Here is an 18,249-nt window from a genome sequence, read left to right as displayed (position 1 = left end):
GAGTGTGAGGAGGAATAAACTTTACTAGTGCGAGCCTTATAAGTCGATGTTATTTCAGTGATTCGTTTGGGCAATCATCTCTCTTCTATTCGTATAAGGCACTCGGTTGATGCAACGCTAAAACAAGTTTCCATGACGTTGGTAACGGATACTTATATTCATTTTTAGTTATTGTACTGATAACAGTTTTTCTTTGGCCTATTTTGCGTTTTTACTTATTGTTTAAGTTGACGCAATGAAATTTATATTATCGTCTTTTTGTGTTATTATATTGTATCAATATCGATACCCTGTTTTTAACAACAATATAACTCTCTTACCATACCTAGTCCCCGCCGACCCCTTCCCCTCGAGGACCTTTAAGGATATTGTAAAAAAAAAAAATCAACGTGGTGTCTTCTTTAATCACCACAAAACTGATACAGCAAGCAAGATCGTTTAAAGAGTTACGTCAATATAGAGAGCCATGGTATCATTCTCATCGCACGTAGAATAGGACAGGCCACCGTGATACACGAGAGAGGCATTCTGGAAGACTTGCTCGGAAATTCTCTTTCTCTGCTGTTAGTAGAATAAATAATACTATTCTGTGCTGTTTGTATATCAGTAAACGGTTGTTCTTATTTCTGTAACGAACACAAGCATACATACTTATGTGTGCGTGTTTGTGTGCGCGCGCGCGCGCGCGCGCGCGTGTGTGTGTGTGTGTGTGTGTGTGTGTGTGTGTGTGTGTGTGTGTGTGTGTGTGTGTGTGTGTGTGTGTGTGTGTGTGTGTGTGTGTGTGTGTGTGTGTGTGTGTGTGTGTGTGTGTGTGTGTGTGTGTGTGTGTGTGTGTGTGTGTGTGTGCACGCGCGCGCGTGTGCACGGGCGCGTGCATGCGTGTGTGCGTGCGTGCGTGTGCCTGTGCGTGCGCGTGTGCGTGCGCGTGTGCGTGTGAAACACATGGCAAGCATTCAGAGTACGGCCACTGATTTCTTGTAGTCGAACCTCCAAGTGCTTGCACTGTAAGTAATTGATTGATGTATTCGTTTATTGCTTCGTGCATGCCCCAGCGCCGTCTGTACTGACACCATACATGCCTGTTTATGAGGCGTCGTTCAATAGTGCTACTTCATTAGTTTACAAATACCAACTGCAAAAACGCACCAACGTTCTTCGCTGCTTAGCATGCTCGAAGAAGGCCGCAGATGCTCAGTTATGCAATTGTGTCGTCTAATTACCACTGTTATGATGCTGTCAGGTGTGCACCGTTTTCTTCTTCTGTTTGTTATTGTAACTGAGAGGCTTGTCCAACCGCCGTGTTTTTTTTTTAGGTCAGCCCTAGCTCTTCCCCATTAGCCTAAATGCGCTTTCCAATTCCCGTAATTACCATGATCTAAATTATTCTGAGCCGCTGTCCCCAACACACGTTTCTAACTCGGCGGCCACAGCGCATATTCTAGGTCTCTCTTTAATCCATGCGTCATCCGTCTGTCGTAACAAAAAAAGCTCGCCGAGCGATGAAGCCCCTCACATTGCCAAGCAACCTCTGATGTACCTGTGCATAATTTCGCGCTCGCTTCGCTAGCCCACGCATGGCTCCGCTGGGCGTCACCAGCGCTCGTCAAGCCGTGACGTCACTCCGCAACACATGGTATAAAGGCTCGAGTACATCGGCGTCGTCCAGGCTTGCGAGCGGTCTTGCGCCACGTGAGGATCTCACAAAAACTGCAAAAAAATACCGACAACACGTGACAGGGCGCCTCATGAGGAGCGCCCGCCGTCGGCCAGTTCGACCCTCGGGAACACTCTGCCCAGCGTTCGTGGCGTGATCTTTGGCGTGTTGTTCTCCTCTCCAGTTCACGTACGTTCGCGCCTGCAGTTAGGAGCACAGACGCCGAGTTCGCGAAGCCGGTTGCCGACGGTTCTAGCGCGTGTTAGCACTGTCCAGTTTGAGCGAGATGAGAAAGCTTGCGGACTCCTTAAAACCTTCCGGGCCTCCTAGTCATGGAGAACTTTCAGCAGCAATTTCGGAAATCCATGTATGGTGCAACAGCCGCGTCTCCGACGAAAGGAGAGGGCCCGCCAGGTCGGCTGTTTCTCCAGCCTTGTACCACTAGCACAAGTTGCGCCATTTTTATGGTACAAAAACAGTAGGAGGAATAAATGTTTATTTAACTGTGTTTGTTGCGTGTTTCACTCGCGTGTTTCACTCGCATTCCATAAGCCCCCTGTTCGAATACCACACTGAAAGACCGCGATTTTCTTTTTTTTGCATTGATTCTTTTTGCGCCGTTGGCAACGTTTGCAACGATCTTCGGTCAGGCTGACGTTGTATTTGTGCACAACTAAAATTGTCGGCTGGGGTGGCGCTTTATGCCCGCGAGGCAATAATGAAATCAAATGAACCACACAAATTCAGAGCCCTTTCACTGCTGTTAAGATCGAAGACCAGCGAAGCTGTATTGATGAATAAGTATATTGAGTCATGTATGGTGACGTTCTTTGTTGAATAAAGGTACATCACATAATTTTCTTGGCATTAATTTTAATATTTTTACATAATTAACTTTGACCTCAATTCGTCAATAGAGTTACGGCCCCTTTCTGTAACCATACTCCCTCCGTAGACGGTCTCACTGTAAACAAACTGATGATTAGAAGTAAATGACACTCGGCATAACGATAGAGTCATCTAGGCGGCCAATTGTAATGCAATTACTTTGGAGATACTTTTGATAAAAAGAGAGTTGCAGCCATTTTTTGTAGATACACTCCCTCCGTAAACAGCCATGTATTGATAGCAGGCGGAACTTCTGCAGTGTTTACCACTTCAGTATTGAATAATTACTTATTACAAGTATATGAAACACCGCGTAATGGCAAAGTATCTTTGCGGGAATTTTACGGGGGTATTTTTAAGATACCTATATTATATTGAGAGATATAGAGAATTTTGCACTTTCTCTAGAGTGAGAGCATGGCTCGGGAGCGAACGCATGAGGTTATTAGATGCGGCTGCATCTCATTCACTCGCCTTGTCCATGCAGCGTCATCGGCGTTGTTGTCGTGCGCCCCTCCCCCATTCTCCTCGCCGCGCGAGCTGCGCTCTCCGCCGCTCACCCCTCTCCTCTCCGATGCCCCTCTCTCGCGAGGGGCATTGGATTGGATTCGAATGAATTGGCTTAGCTTGGCTTGGCTTGGCTTGGCTTGGATTGGATTGGATTAAAGTGGATTGTGTTGGACTGTGGTGCGTCATAGCCGCGGCAGACACACTGGCGCCGGCGCATGTGCAGTACTCTCTCTTCCTCGGTCTCCTCTCCTTCGGGCGCGCTGCGCATATAACCGGTGTGCCGCTCTCCGGCGGCCTTTCGGTCGACGGTTGCTCTCTGCTTGCGCTTGAACCCCCTCAGCGTCGCATCACACCAGCAGGCTCCCGCGAGAGGAGGTGGGCGTATTTGTCTACGCAACTTTGCACACGCACGCTATTCGCCGCAATATCCGCCTATAAGGGGCGATAACATCGCGCTGCTTGTGTGTGGGGATGCTCCGTTGAGCGGTAGATGTCGTATGCACGCTTTGCGCGCGTACCGCGTCTATTTTGCGCCGTATGTGTGCATGAAACGCGTAGACAAAGGTGGTGTGATGTAGTTCGGTTTCTCAACGTTAATTGTATTGCATGCAAGCGGCAATAACCTCTTAATACTGCACCAGAGAGGCGGCGAACCATCGAGAATCATTTGAAGGCCGAAATAATGACAAAATAATTATGCCGCGGTTTGTAGCAAGCTCTCTTCCGAGTATGATGTTATCATTAAATAAAAACAGAAATACGGACAAAGCAGGAACCACCAATCTTGGAAATTCAGTTGACGAGAGCAGTTTCAGTCCATTCCATTCGCAACATGATCCATAATTGAAATCGAGGCTTCGACGGACGCCCGTCTGGTCGGGAATGACATTGAAGTACATCATAAAGAATACGCCGACCACAAGAGAAAATGAAACAATGACGTTCCGGAGCCCCGAACGGGAGCCTTGTTCACACTAAAAAAAACAAGGTGTGAACAAGGCTCCCGTTCGGGGCGCCGAAACGTCATTGTTTTATTTTCTCTTGTGGTTGGCGCATTCTTTATGATGTACTTCAATGATCCAGAATTGCATTTGTGGAATGAAGCGTAAATGAACTTCACTGCCCCCTCCCGTATTTTCTATAAGAGCTTGTGATATTCTTTTCTTGCATTCGGAAGGCAATACAGAATATATGAGTTATAACCAGTGCAGAGATATAAATGGAAAACTTTCAAACGGTTCTTTTAGGCGCATCTCTAATTAAGTCAAATTATAGCGATAACAAAGGCAGATTTGACGAATAACACTGTTGTACAAGTTCTTATATTATTTCATCACGAGTGATATTGAGAATTAAATTAGTAGCGTCCAGTGAGATCAACATCTCACGTTAAGCTAAATTTTTGCTAAGTGCAAAATGATGCTTCTTTGACGCTTACCTTACAGTGAGCACGAATTTTCTGTTTCGGCTGCGCTGTTGGCCACTTGCATTCGTTTTAAACGTAAGAGATGCCTTGAACAGCGAGATGTGTTTGAAATCGTGCATAATTTCGCTTACGAAAACCGTTAAACAACAGTCAATCACATAATCATAAATATGCCAAATTAAGTTACCCTGTTACGTGAGTGGTAACTGGTTCTCTCTTATTTTCCCGTTACAGAATGACGCAACGAATTCTCGATAACTGCGCTGCTTGTCCATTGAACCTCACGTTTCTATTGGCATTAATTTCTTGAGATTAGCCAGAAAATTCACGGATAAACGTTTTGCACGCCTTTCTATTCGTGAAGTTCCTGCCGACGCTCCAGTCGGGCACGAAGAGGCCGCATGTAACACGAAAATCCAAAGGTTGGCGACAAGTATTACTTGTAATTGGGAATACCCTAGTTTGTCCTGTTCCGTAACGTTGAAAAAAAGCAGTATTTCAACAAGCAAACATCAGTATTTCGAAAACTGAATAGCCCCCTTTTGGCAAGTACGAGGTGTTCCAGGAATTATGACTCGCCCTTTCAAAATGGTATCTAAGGTCAGCATTCTGGGACAAACAAAAAATAATACAGCGGGTCGTGAGACACACCCTGCCCACATGCATGCACAAACGTACATGCTGAAGAAAATACTCGTAATTTGCCTGGATGTGCGGGTAATTTTCAGCTACAAGAACCAGTTGAGCTTTTTGGTGGTACATGATCAAAGGTTTGTAGCACAGAACGGCAAGTACGAACAAAGAATGAAACAAGACAAACGTTTGTTAAATTACAGGATCTTTACGTTTTAAAATTTAGGTCCACGTTAGGGGGTAAGGACCTGACTATATGAAGCAATCGGTTGTGCTGAGCAAAGCACGTTATGGGGCGAGGTGATTCGTGTCATCTAATAGTGGGATAGTCGAAAATGAAATGGGAAAGGCAACAGGACAGACGCAACCTCAAAACTGCTTATTTCAAGCGGGAGATGCTGTTGAAATACTCCCACACATCCACAAAAATATAATTTAATACATATATAAAAATTAGCAAGAATGTCGCACAGTATCAGCGAGGACTGTACAAAAATAGTGTTTATTTTTGGAAAAGAACAGGCGGTAAGATATGTCCCCCTTAATGTATGAGCCGTAGCTCCCATTTCGTGCACAGAATAATTGCTATTGTTTGTTTCTTTTTGATAAAAGTACCCCATGCAATTTTCCAACGGTGTGGCAAATGTACGGGTATGCCCGGATATCGTCATATCTGGCCCATTTCATGTAGTTAACTCTCAAATAACCAATACGCCACCTTCAACAAAGCCCCCTTTGACGCTCCTAGAGGGCAGACGACTGCACTAATCGGTAAATAAGTGTGAACTGTCGAAATAATATTTTTAACACGTTTCACTCTCAAGCGATGACCACGGCGACGATTTTGGTGCAACTAAGCTAGCGTGTTATCCCGCAACGGCCGCGGATTATTGCGTTCCTGACTGACTGCCGCAAGCAGAGGTACCTATGTCATTGCTTACTGCTAGACGAGTAAACATATCAGTTTTTGTTCGTTTGTGTGTTTTATCACGTACAGAGCGCGCGTCTAGTGCCGCCCGAGACGTGAACGAGCAGACGACGCGAGAGCGGCATCTATACTAGGAGCAGTTCGTCGTTCCGCCGACATGGTCCGACTGTGTGCGATCCCGGGGCGAATTTTGGAAAACAAAGACATATGCAGCTTTGGTGTAAAATGCGCCAGATGTCTTTACCGCGCAAGCCGTTAGGTCCTTTGTCATTTTCCCAGGACGATGGGGCCATGCCACCGGAGGAGGTATGCTTGTCTGCGCTTAGAATCTTGAAACCCCCCGCTTAACTTTTAGTTGGGTCCTCCTGCTACGCAGAGAAATTACCCGTGAACCGTTTCATTTTGTAGCGTCAGCTAAGATTTAGGACAATCCGCAATCTAGAACTTGTAGCGTCAGCTAATATTTAGGACAATCCGCAATCCAGAACTCACCAATAAAGTTCTTTCACTCAACAATAAACTTCTTTCACTCACTCACACTCACGTGAGCTTTGACGAGTAATTCCTGTAAAGGGTGCACCACCTCTGAAAGGGTACTACTGCGGCGAAGCAAGCTTGAAGGTGACTGTTCTTGGGGTGTAGGGCAGGCGAACTACTGCGTCTTGCCAGTCGAAAATTCCTGTGGCTTGCAACATTATCACAGCAGGGAACGCAGCATCTGGCGTTTGCTATTCCTGTCATGTTACAAGTATTATTTCTTCCCTACCGCCTACTACACGTTACATCTGCTATTGCTGGGACGACAGGCATGATTACGAGAAATTTAAAGTACGGGCACACTAGAAAAATATGAATAGTAAGTTGACCTGCCACGAGCTGCAGGTATCCACACTGAGTGGTAATGCCTTGTTATTGCCCAGGAATATACCAAAGGCCTCGTCGCATGAAGGCATAAAGCGTAGCCTACCATGTGAGAATTTCTATCGGTATAACTTTATGTAGTTCGTCGCATAAGGTAGGGTTTTCAGTATCCGACGAATAAATTAAGACACAATTTTTGTAAACATTTTCTGCATTCATGCGACGTGTGTGATCTCCCATGGTCGCCGGGTAACCTCGTACTTATCAGGGATCAGTCCGGGTGACCATATTTCCGGCTTCCAACTATTCGGGTGTCACAAAAACAGACAAAACATCTTGTTGGCCCATTATTCTTACTACTTTTACTGGTTTTCCAGAAAACACCCCACTATTCCGTGACGGTGAACCGCTTTTCGGATCTGAAATCAGCCGCCATTCGCTTCACGCTCTTCAAAAGCGGTTCAAAAATCAGTTTTACGCGTTTACGAGGGGACAGACAACCTTTAAATAGAAATTACCGCGCTCATTGTTGGCATTCAGCCATGACTATCCCATTTTCCTTCGATTTCGTGAAAATGTTCTAGCGACACTCTGAAATTATTCCGGAATCATGCTGTCTCCGGAATGACGATTCCAGGACACTGCGATGTCAAATCCTGGTAGCCAGCTAAGTTCTCGCCACACGCTACAGGAGTGCCCGAAATATTTGTGTTCAAAGCAATTCTTTACTCCCACGCTCCTACAAACAGCACGCCCTGCAACCATACGATTACAATTGAGGACGCTTGAGAACAGAAATGACGGCGACTGGCAGGTGAGCAGACTCTTTGAATTTTGGGCACTTTATTTTAGTACTCTCCTCTCCTCCGCAATCCCCCCCCCCCCCCCCCCCTATTGTGATTGCTGAGCTAGCTATTAAAACAAAACAGCTTGCGGAACTGAGCGAATATTCTTAGGCGACAACCGACTTGAGAACTACCTAGTGTGATTGTTTAAATAAGGCTCGGTGTAATCTTTGTTCTCCTTGTGATGACAGACATTAAGTAGAAGGTGTCGTAATTTTGTTGCTCAGTCTGTGCTCACGCATTGTGTGCATACTTGTGTCTCCTTTTCTCCGTATTGGGAAGATGAGAGTCCTATTCTACCTCAATGCATCCTCTGCTTTGGTGATTCTGGTGGCCAGCTCTCCGTCCAATAAGCGGCGACGACTGTGTTGAATGAAATCCAATGCTGGGCTTCTTCCGCAAGAAAATATTTTAGGCGAATCATATTTGATAGTACCCTGATAGGTTCCCTTTTTTTTCGTGGCTCTGTAATGTTCTACTCAACGAATGGGTTGCCGAGGAGAATGTATGTTGCTGCAAATGGGCTCGACTATCGTTGAAGCACGAGTACTGTTACAATGAATTTTCAGCTGTGAAAGTTCGATGAGCTCGACGGAGTGTTTTTTGAGGTTCCAGCTTCGTGTAAGCACAGTTTTAAAAACGCCTTCGTTTTTTTTATTTCTAGTGGCTTCGTGTAATGTATTCGACTAAATTTGCCGGAAAACGCTCATACTACTGAATCATCTGCATTAAAACAAACTGCGTCAGGCTTCTGCGCTCAACTAATCTAAAACCGGGCATCAGGATGGCTGCGTTACGAAACCCTTGAATCGCGTTTGAAACGGACGTTCGTTTCGCGCCACTTTGTGAACTAAACTGCGCTTTACATACACCTCACGCGATGGGAACCACAAACATCCATAATATAGCCAGAAGAGTTTCGTATATGCGCTTACAGTCGAACAAGTTATAACAATTGAGTTACAACAAAAAACCCCAAACAAGCAGCAGCTTCTCGTTTGAAACTGCGTTGCATAGCCGAGTTTTCCTCCGTCCCCAAAAGATGGCAGCAGTCTCCCGTCAGAAATAAAAAGCGGGATTTTTGACATAGTGAGTGCTTCGCAAGATACCTGCGGTGGCCTTATTAAAACTGCTGACCCACAAGTCGGAAACTTAACCCCGGCTTGTATCCCGAACTTCGCGTCAAGAGGCTGTAGGACTGGTCAGCCCCACTTTCAGCGTGCAGGCTGGCGGTGCCGCAGAATACGCGGTCTATGCAGTGGGGCGTACGTTCATGGGGACGTAACACGAGTGCACTGCATGTTCTGTGTAAATCGCGACTCAAATTTCCCCAACAATGAACGGGACCGGAATACGTTCGCACACTCCTCTCTTGAAAAGCATTTCTAATAGTCGAAAAACAATATCCCGAACATTTAATGCTTTGTCAATGGTGTTTGTTACTGCGTTCAACACGTGGAGACGACTTTTGCTGAAAAATTAGAAATGCCAATATCTAGACTTCAGTAATCCAGGGCACATCGCGTCCCTTTGTTTCGTTTCAGGTGGGATATTTCTGCAGGGCTGTTCGTTTTCGGGCTTCATAATTTTTTTTAAAAAATCGGGGAGTAAAAATCAGGTGCTATTTTTAAAACTGGTAATCAGGGAGAAAACGGGTTTTTGCCGGTTAAATCTACGGATATACTTAGTAATACGCTCAATTTACTTAAGAAGGTTCAAGTAAACCTGGATATAACGAAGTTGACCGAAATTCGCAATTTGTCGTTACATCCAGGTATTCGCTACATGCAGGTTTCTAGTTAAGGCTCGCGTGAATGTAGCAGAAACGAAAACAGAAGACACATCAGTGAAGGTGAAGTAAGTCTTAAGGGTTTATTCCACAGTGATAAACCGCACGATTTCCGCCTTCTGCTTTACCACGAACTTAGGTACTACACAGTTTTTCAAAGAAGCAAGCCATTTACCCCCGTATTCACAAACGTAGCTCACGTATGAATTTTGACAATTTTCGGTGCCTTAACCCGTTTCAATGACCCAACTTATGCTGAAAGGGCGTTTTTTTTTTTTTAAACTTGATGCTCCCTTTTGCACTCATAATTGTTCAGAGGGTGCTATAGCTGGGATGCTGTACCGGCCTGCGACATTCTTCTTTCTCGCCTGAGGAGATGGTATTTGAAACTGCGATTTCGTCTCGCAAAGACCAAACTTTTCGTTTTCTGGCAGCAGCACTCATCAACGACGTCGAGCAGATAGCAGTGCCGACTCGCGACTACACGTCGACAGGCAAGCCTAGCACCTAACTGACCCCGCATTGGCACTTGAAACGCACCGCAGTTTGCGGTGCGGGCGAAGATCGCTAAATTAGGGAATTTCTCCGGCCGACTTTTCAGAAAAAGTGTGAAAAACAGTGCTTCCTCAGCGTAGCGAATTCGTTATATCAAGGTTAACCGTCGCAACACCTCCGTTACATACAGGTCGCAAACCCATGGGTTTCAATGGGGCTGGCAATTGGGAATTTAAAAACTTCGTTAAATCCAGGAAATCGTTACATAGAGGTTCTTTACATCCAGGTTTAACCGTATAGCGAGCTTCTTAATTTTAACCCATTAAAATTGGAGTTTCTGCCAAGCTGGAAATCGGGGGGAGATCAGGGTTTTTTAGCAAATACTCCTGGAAATTTGCTGTTTATTCCAACATACATAAAAAATGATGGCCTTAAAGGGCATTGATAACTTCCTAGAAAAGAAACCATTTATTCACATAAAGCTGGCCATACATTTTTTTTACATGTCCTTGTTTACACGGATTATCATCTGCGTGCGCAACATGTCGGTCTCCATTCGAGACCTGTGTGATCGTTGAACGTATCTCATCCGGGAAAAAGTTCTCTCGACAACACAGCTTCCATTAACTATGCACAACAGTGTCAGAGCTGCAATTACCAGCCTGGGGTAGCGAGCGGTATAGTCATGGCAATACTCAATGAGTTCGACAGCTTTGTTTGTGGGGCTTGCTTTTAGCAAGTACTGGCTGTGAACGGCGGAACGCCCGCGCACGATTTGCAGAGCGCAACTTTGAAAAAAGTCCATTCGGGGAGAACCGGGTTAAAGCCGACTCTCCTGGAACATGTTCGGGGTGTAAGAATCGGGTACAATGTGGTTTACCCGAAAGCGAAAAACCCTAGATATTTATAAATAATCAGTGACATTAAGGAAACTGAGCTCCGTTAAGGCGAAACCACATGCAACGTTTTGGCCGCGTCTTGCGGCCGTCTGCGGCGCCTGGCGCCGACGCGGAACGGGCGTTGGAGAGGGCTAGCAACCACATGGGACACGCGAAGAGCGCTTCTCCGATCCAAGTTGCCAGACTTACTTTGGTAAAGGCAGCATCGTTTTGTTTAAGTAATTCGTAATAAACTGAAGAATAATCAAAACTTCAACAAACAAAACACGTTAAATTGATGTTCTATTAAATAAAGTGCTAAAGAGCCGCCAAATAAAGAGCCGCCATGTTGCGTGCGGAGCGGGACCGGAAATTGAGGATAGCAACATCCGGCGCAGACGCCGAAAACGGACCGGAAATCTGGGATGCGCAGACACCGGCGCTCCGAGCGCGCTGCTGTGTATTTGGTGGCGCGCGCTGAACGCGCGTCGCCGCGGACGGTCTCCAAACGCGACCAAAACGTCGCATGTGGTTGCGCCTTTAGAGTAGTCCGATTTATAACGTACCTTCCTTTTTTACAATGCAAACGTAGAATGGCCACTATAACGTGAAGAGAGAACGACATCCGCGTCTTAGTGCATGGAATCTCAACCAACACTGCTTTATTCTCTTCTTTTGCGCTGCTGAGCACGAGGTCGCGGGTTCGATTCCCGGCCGCGGCGGCCGCTTTTCTGATGGAGGCGAAAAGCAAAAACGCCCGTGTGCACGAGATTTCGGCGCACGTTAAAGATCCCCAGGTGGTCAAAATTAATCCGGAGCCCTCCACTACGGCGCGCCTCATCGCCTGCGTTGCGTCGGCGCGTTAAACCCTATAATCAATCAATCAATTCTCTTCTTCTGCTCACTCGCTCGCCTCGCGCTTCTCTTCGCGTCCACCTCATCTTCCTCTTCCCCTGCTTCCCGGGAGGTGTGCCGGTTCCCGCCAGGGTGACTCAACAGCCATCACAGCAGGTATGACGGCCGTAAAATTTCAATCATAACGACATTTTCATTTTTTTAAGCCGAAAGCTTTAAGTGCCTCAATATTTTAAAAATGCGCTGTGTTTCTACCGAACACTCCGTCACTCAAAGAGAAAAAAAAAACGGTCACCGAAATGCCGTATCTGTGCCAAAGTTTCCATCCAGATTAATTCCGGCTGAGTAAATGAATTCCCCCCTCGTTTGACAGAAGGAGCTGCGGCGGTGACACGGCTGCGGGAGACTAGAAGAATAGTTTACAAATATGTGCACTAATTACAGGGCGTAATTCCCGATTAGCACACAGTTTAGTTCGCTTGCGTTGATAATTGAGATCTCCCATTTGTTTTTGAGCGCCGAGCATAGTTGTAACCGACCTTTTTTTTTTTTCTTTTTGTAAATAGGGGGCGCCGATGGAAACTCACCCAATAGGCTTATATACGTTCTTGTGTTAGCAAGTTAGCGCTGAACCGACAGTAGATATGAAGGAGAACAGACGACACCGGCACTGTTTCGAATAATTTTATTTCAGAGTCATTTCTTCAAATTTATATCAAAGCGCGTAGTATGCGCAGCATGCGTCATAACATAAACACGCTACCTACTGTACCCCTCACACGCCGATTCCAACGATTACCGGGTACCCCTAAGTGTCCTAACTGCAGGCCCTAGCATCTATCATACTCTCTGTACATGCAAACAGAACACCAACCTTCCTCCCATACCCCATCCTACCCCTCCCCCCCCCCCCTTCCCCCTCACGGGAAAGAGGCGGGCCGACTCTAGCCCAGAAGTCCAGAGGACACTCCTTGAACGCGCAGAGAAGGCCCTGTCGGCTATCCCGGGTGTTCCAGACTGGGGGATACTTGAGAAAATAAAGTTATTTTCTTATTATTATTCAGGTAACAACAAAAACCTGCGCCCCACGTCAACCCTAACAAATATTCAAATCCTGACGAAAATATTTCCTCTGACGTGTCACTTACACAACCTGCGCCACGTTTTTTGTGCAATATGCTGTTCAATGCTCACTGCGCCTGCGCACTTTGTGACTTGCAAATTGGAACTATGGCTGAGGTGGGAACAGGAATTTTCGGTAGAAGCCATGATGCGATTGCGCGCGAGTAACTGGATGCGTAGTAGGTCAAAAACAATGTCACAGGTTTCGAAAGAAGTACGTCGGTGGCACTACTTTCGTGTATATCGTATGCTGGAAGATTATGCTTAGCTGGCATTGATTATTTCTGCCTGACTCCGGTTTAGCTACGCTACCCGCAAAGCCCAGATCTGATCATCCCGCACTTTAGCCAAAGGCTCACTCCAATCCTGTGCGCACTTCTTCCCCTCTTCTTCTTTTTTTTTTTTTTTTTCACCTCGCTATGTTCACCCCCATCTGAAGTAGCAAGCCCCGCCGTTTGTGGGGCTAACCTCTTCAGTATTCATTAAAGTTTTCTCTCTCTCTCTCTCTCTCTCTCTCTCTCTGAAGCTGACGTAAGCATCAAGCCCTACCAGGAACTCAATTATATAGTTCGTATACGAGGTGGAATTAGTAAGAATACCACACACAAAATGTTTCGATACAGTCGTTCGTGTAAGTTCTTGTTATTTTGAAATTTTTACAGAGAGATTGGGTTTTATTTCTTATTTGTAAAAGGGACTGTATTCAAGCTAGATTTGTGGGAAGGAGCACAAAACCCTGGGCAGCATCAATAACATTCCCAACTGAAATACTTCCCCACGAAAAATGCTGGCTAAGAAACTAACTGTTCGGGTAAAAACAGGAACCCGGGTTCGGAATGCGCACCACATTGCAGGAATTTTGTACAACGTAGTTGTCGCCGCCTTCGTCGTGATCGCCCTTCTCTCCAGCGGCGTTTTAGCCGTAACATAAAACAGGCGGCAACGACTTCTATGAATAAATAAATAAATAAAAATAATAATATAATAAATAAATAAATAAATACATAAATAAATACATAAAAAATATATAAATAAGTGATTATTTATTGAATAATTCATGAGGATAACAAAGAGCAGACAGATCTTCATATTGATTTGAATCAGAGGAAAAAAAAGTCAATATAGAGAAAATTCCAAGAAAAGGAAATCGACGCATTTTTAATGCAAGTACAAAAAATTGCCGGAAAATAGACAGAAAATAAAGCAATTTGGCAAAAACAAAAAGAAAAGAGCAGCTCTGCTTTACAATGTAAATTATTCAGTCCCGAATTTTATCAGTGCATTTAAAGCACCTCCCCGACTTGTTTTCTTCCTCTCATTGTCAAATATGGCTTAAGAACCTCAGGTTTTTCTATATGAATATAAATCGAGCACCATGTAACATGCTTTCATGCAACAATTGAATTATTCTGTTAACTGTTCGTGCTGTCGGCCATGAAAACTGAAGAATTGAATCTCGGTTTGTCTTCTGACGGATATGTTAAGTAAAAATAGTTTCTTTTGCATTATTCTCAAACGCTGGTGTGAATTGTAGCGTCTTCTTTGCACGTTAGCTTGCACGATTGCGCATGGGCACCTAGCAAACAAAAAACTTGTTAACGCGGAAGCATTCTTTTCTTAGTACCCGAGGGCACCAACCAAATTGCGCCTTCTATCTTAACAAACTGTATACGTCGCAAAGTTAACGCGTTTAATGGGCATAATAGCGGTCATTGTGCTTGAGAAACAAGAAATAAAAACTGGAATATTAGAAAATGAAGTACCAAAATCCAAAATTGTTATGTCATAAACCATCCTCACAAATAAAAACAAACCCCGAAGACACCGAAGTTCGTATAGAAAATGGTTAAAGAACACCTACCATGCAACGCCCCATGTCGGCACAAAAATACGTGCTCGCAGGGTTAGCACACTTAATATAAGTTAATATAAGTTAAATATAAGTAAGTTAAACGTAGACTGCTGGTCATAGAAAAGGAAACTAAAACTGAAGAGAAGAAGCGAAGGAATGCTAAGGCGTTAGTAGACAGATCCCGCAGATTCTGCAAATCCTTTTGGATAAATTTAAAAACATATCGAAGTACCAAAATAATCGTTTCGTTCTGTAACGAAACATGCATCACATAACGTTCTACGTGCCTAGCAAATGAGTTTGCATTACCTGCTAGTAGCATGCGATAATTGGGTCTGCCTGCCTTCTGGTGTACTCGGGGGACAGCTGACCGAGTGCTGTTCTATTAAAAAATGTGGTTGATCCCTCTTCCGTAGGAACCGGTAAAACACGACAGTGAAATGTGCCTTCACGGGAGCAGTTTAATGTTTATTGTCCATCGATACGAACTTGCACATCGCTATTTATATTTTGTCGGTATGACACTGTCATACACATCAACGCCAGACACTGGATTGCACGCGCCGGAGCATTGCGTAAATCCTACTGAAACCACAGGCGTTTGCAAATCGTCCGTGCGAACGAAACCAAACGGCTTGTCAGTGAATCGTTTGGTGAACACGGTTCGCTGTAGCGAAAGGAGCAGAGGACCGTGCCACGAGCGCAACATTCACAAGTCGGCGTCGATCTTACTCCGTGGTCGTTGCCTTACAGGCTTCTCCGCAGGTTACGCTACGCGTCCTCCGTAGACGTAGGCGCTGACATCGAGGCGACAACTGTCGGCGCTCATTAGCGTCATGATGCACTACTTCGCTTCGCCTCTCCTAGACGGAAGCACCATCTCAAGGAAAGGATATCAGGCGCGTTCGTCGTCATGTTTACACGTCTGTTCATAGCACAGTCCGGAGCGCGTGGCGTGCCTCCCGTTGCGGCGAAACAGTTCGTGGTTCAAATCCTGGCGCAGCAACGTCAATCAAAGTTTTTCTGGCGACGTCATTTCCGTGATTGATATGACATCAGAAACGTCGTGGTGGACCCGGGCATAAAACACTTTCGTGTTAAAGAATATTTACTCTAAAATTGCATAACCGCTCAATAAACCTGGCGACAGCAACAGCTAACCGTACAGGCGCAACCAACCCTACTCTCTTGTTAACTTAAGAGAACCCGTTGTGCTATATGGCCCACCGACGTATTCTATCATAATACGGCCAGTTTACATCACAAGTACGTTTCCCTTGGTTGATTAGCATTCCGCGCGTACTCATCCGAATCTAGGCTCTCACGATTATCGCTTGCGTCATGCAATCAGACATCGTGACATTCAGAGTCAGAGTAAGAAAAGATTTTATTAGACACGAGATAAATTACAAAATTTCTGTATACAACAAATGCACGCTTCTCTGCATTCCCGTTCATTCACTCGCCCATCCCCGCCAACGTGAAAAGGGTTAGTTACGTAGGCAAGAGGCACAGCAGGCACCATTAAGACCAAAACCAACTCTTTTCAAATGAAAATACCATTCTTTTCTAACTCACTCAGCTGCATTCGAGGCGCAAACAACGTCTCTGAACAAAAAAAAAATGAAGAAAGCTTCCACTAACCCGTAAGACTTGTAAGTAGCGGAGCTGTACACAGCCTTCCCGACCATCACGGAGGTTTAAGTCTACGATTGCAGCCGGTTTGCTTCTTCTTCACTGCCACAACAACCTTTACTCCATGATTGTTGGTATATCTGTGAGCTTCTTTTATTTTTATTATTTTTTTTTGAAGTGATAATCGTTGAACATCACCTTGGAGGGGCGTACGCTATGACGTGTCAAAATTTCTCGTTCCGAGCTAGGGTTGCCACGATTACGGTGAACGCTGGAGTTCTTTTTTTTACCAGCCCTAGCCAATCTCCCGAAATGGGAATGCTTGGCTTGACAAACATGCGCAGGGGACGCTGGGCGTTCGTCGTGAGGTACGCACACACGATTTCTAGGCATTTTCTGGGTTTTCTTAACTACCCGGCGGTAGTCGCAAGGCCCGCGCTCACGTGCGCCCGCTCGGCAAATTCTTGGTATTTTTAACTGCGGACACAAAAAATTGCGATTTGATAAACAGCTTTGCTGGTGAAAACTTATTACTGTAAAAAAAAACTCCAATTTCGCCCAACAGTGACGTACTCCGGGTAGGAGCGGCGTAATACGGGCCAGCACTAAAACATAGTTATTAGTGTTTTAACTACACGTTTGTATTCAAATGATATAATAAAGTCGAACAAGAGACCGTAATAACATCGTACAGCCTAATTACTTAATATCTTGCCGGCGGCTTTTGTCGGTAGCCGCCATTGGCACAAGCTAGAGTCTGTAAGTCCCGGAGAAATCGCCGGAAAGCGGTTGGTGAGTTGCACTGCTTCGTATGTTTTCTTCAGTATCGCGACTACTTGTTTGATGTTTGTAATAAAACTGGCACCATCGTTATCGGGACAAAGCCGTCATTTTAATAAACCAAACTCTTCTTTTGTCTTCCAAGCACCTTTACGTGAGGAGCAGAAACCGTCATGTGATTTCGGAGTCACGATATTTGTGGCAATCGTTATTGGCGGCTTCAGCAAGCTTGGTGAAAATCGCCTTGTACGCGCGCGATCTCTTTCCTGTCAAGGCCACCGTGTGGTATTGTTACAACCGGACGCGCCGTTTCGCCCTGCCGCGGACGTTCGCAATGCGCCTGCTGCGTGCCATCTGCGCCTGTTGTTGATTACGGGAGTTGCGTGTGTGCGGCGCGAGTACTTCACACCGGCTTTTGCGCAAAGCCTGCGCCTGACGGCGCTGGCGTCAATATGCAATGACGCGCACGTTCGACGCAGTAAAGTTTTACGTGCCACAGGGAGCTGGTATTGCTTGCGTCAGTTGCGCGTTGCAGCGTAAGCGGAGTCAACTACTATGTCCTGAATACGTACTGATGTGACGTAGTCAGACAGCAGCGATATTTATTTTTAACACGTCTGCAATTTTGTGACGTCTCCCGGATTTGGTTTCCTTGGCGCTGTTGATTCAAAAATCTTATAGAAGAAGCGCAATCTAAAACAAACAGTACCGTGAAAAAAAACAAAAACGCTGAGACTTGCTTCGATTATACGGCAGAATGATGTGGGCATCCAATATTAGCAATAATTTAAAGTTCACACTTACCATGAAAGTTCGTAAAAACGAAGACGTTCTGGCTCCAGCTCTGGAGCCTTGTTCACGATGAACTTGAGGGCGCGAGTGATCCAGTCATTTTTTTATTGACATGTCTTTTCCCTGATTTACTCCATGCTTTTTTTACAAATTGAAGCGTCAATAAAGTGTGAAGGCAAATTTATTTATAGCGATAGGTTGAAGTGCCGAGATTACAAATACTGTAAACTTCTGTTAAAACGAAGTAGAAGGAACCAGGGCACCTACCTTGTTTTTTTCTTTGTGCATGTCACAAGAAAGAAAAGG

The sequence above is a fragment of the Haemaphysalis longicornis genome, unplaced genomic scaffold (assembly GCF_048455015.1).
Source record: "Haemaphysalis longicornis isolate Haplotype H1 unplaced genomic scaffold, Haemaphysalis longicornis Haplotype H1 scaffold_512, whole genome shotgun sequence".
Lineage (NCBI taxonomy): Eukaryota > Metazoa > Arthropoda > Arachnida > Ixodida > Ixodidae > Haemaphysalis > Haemaphysalis longicornis.
This window is presented reverse-complemented; position numbering follows the sequence as displayed.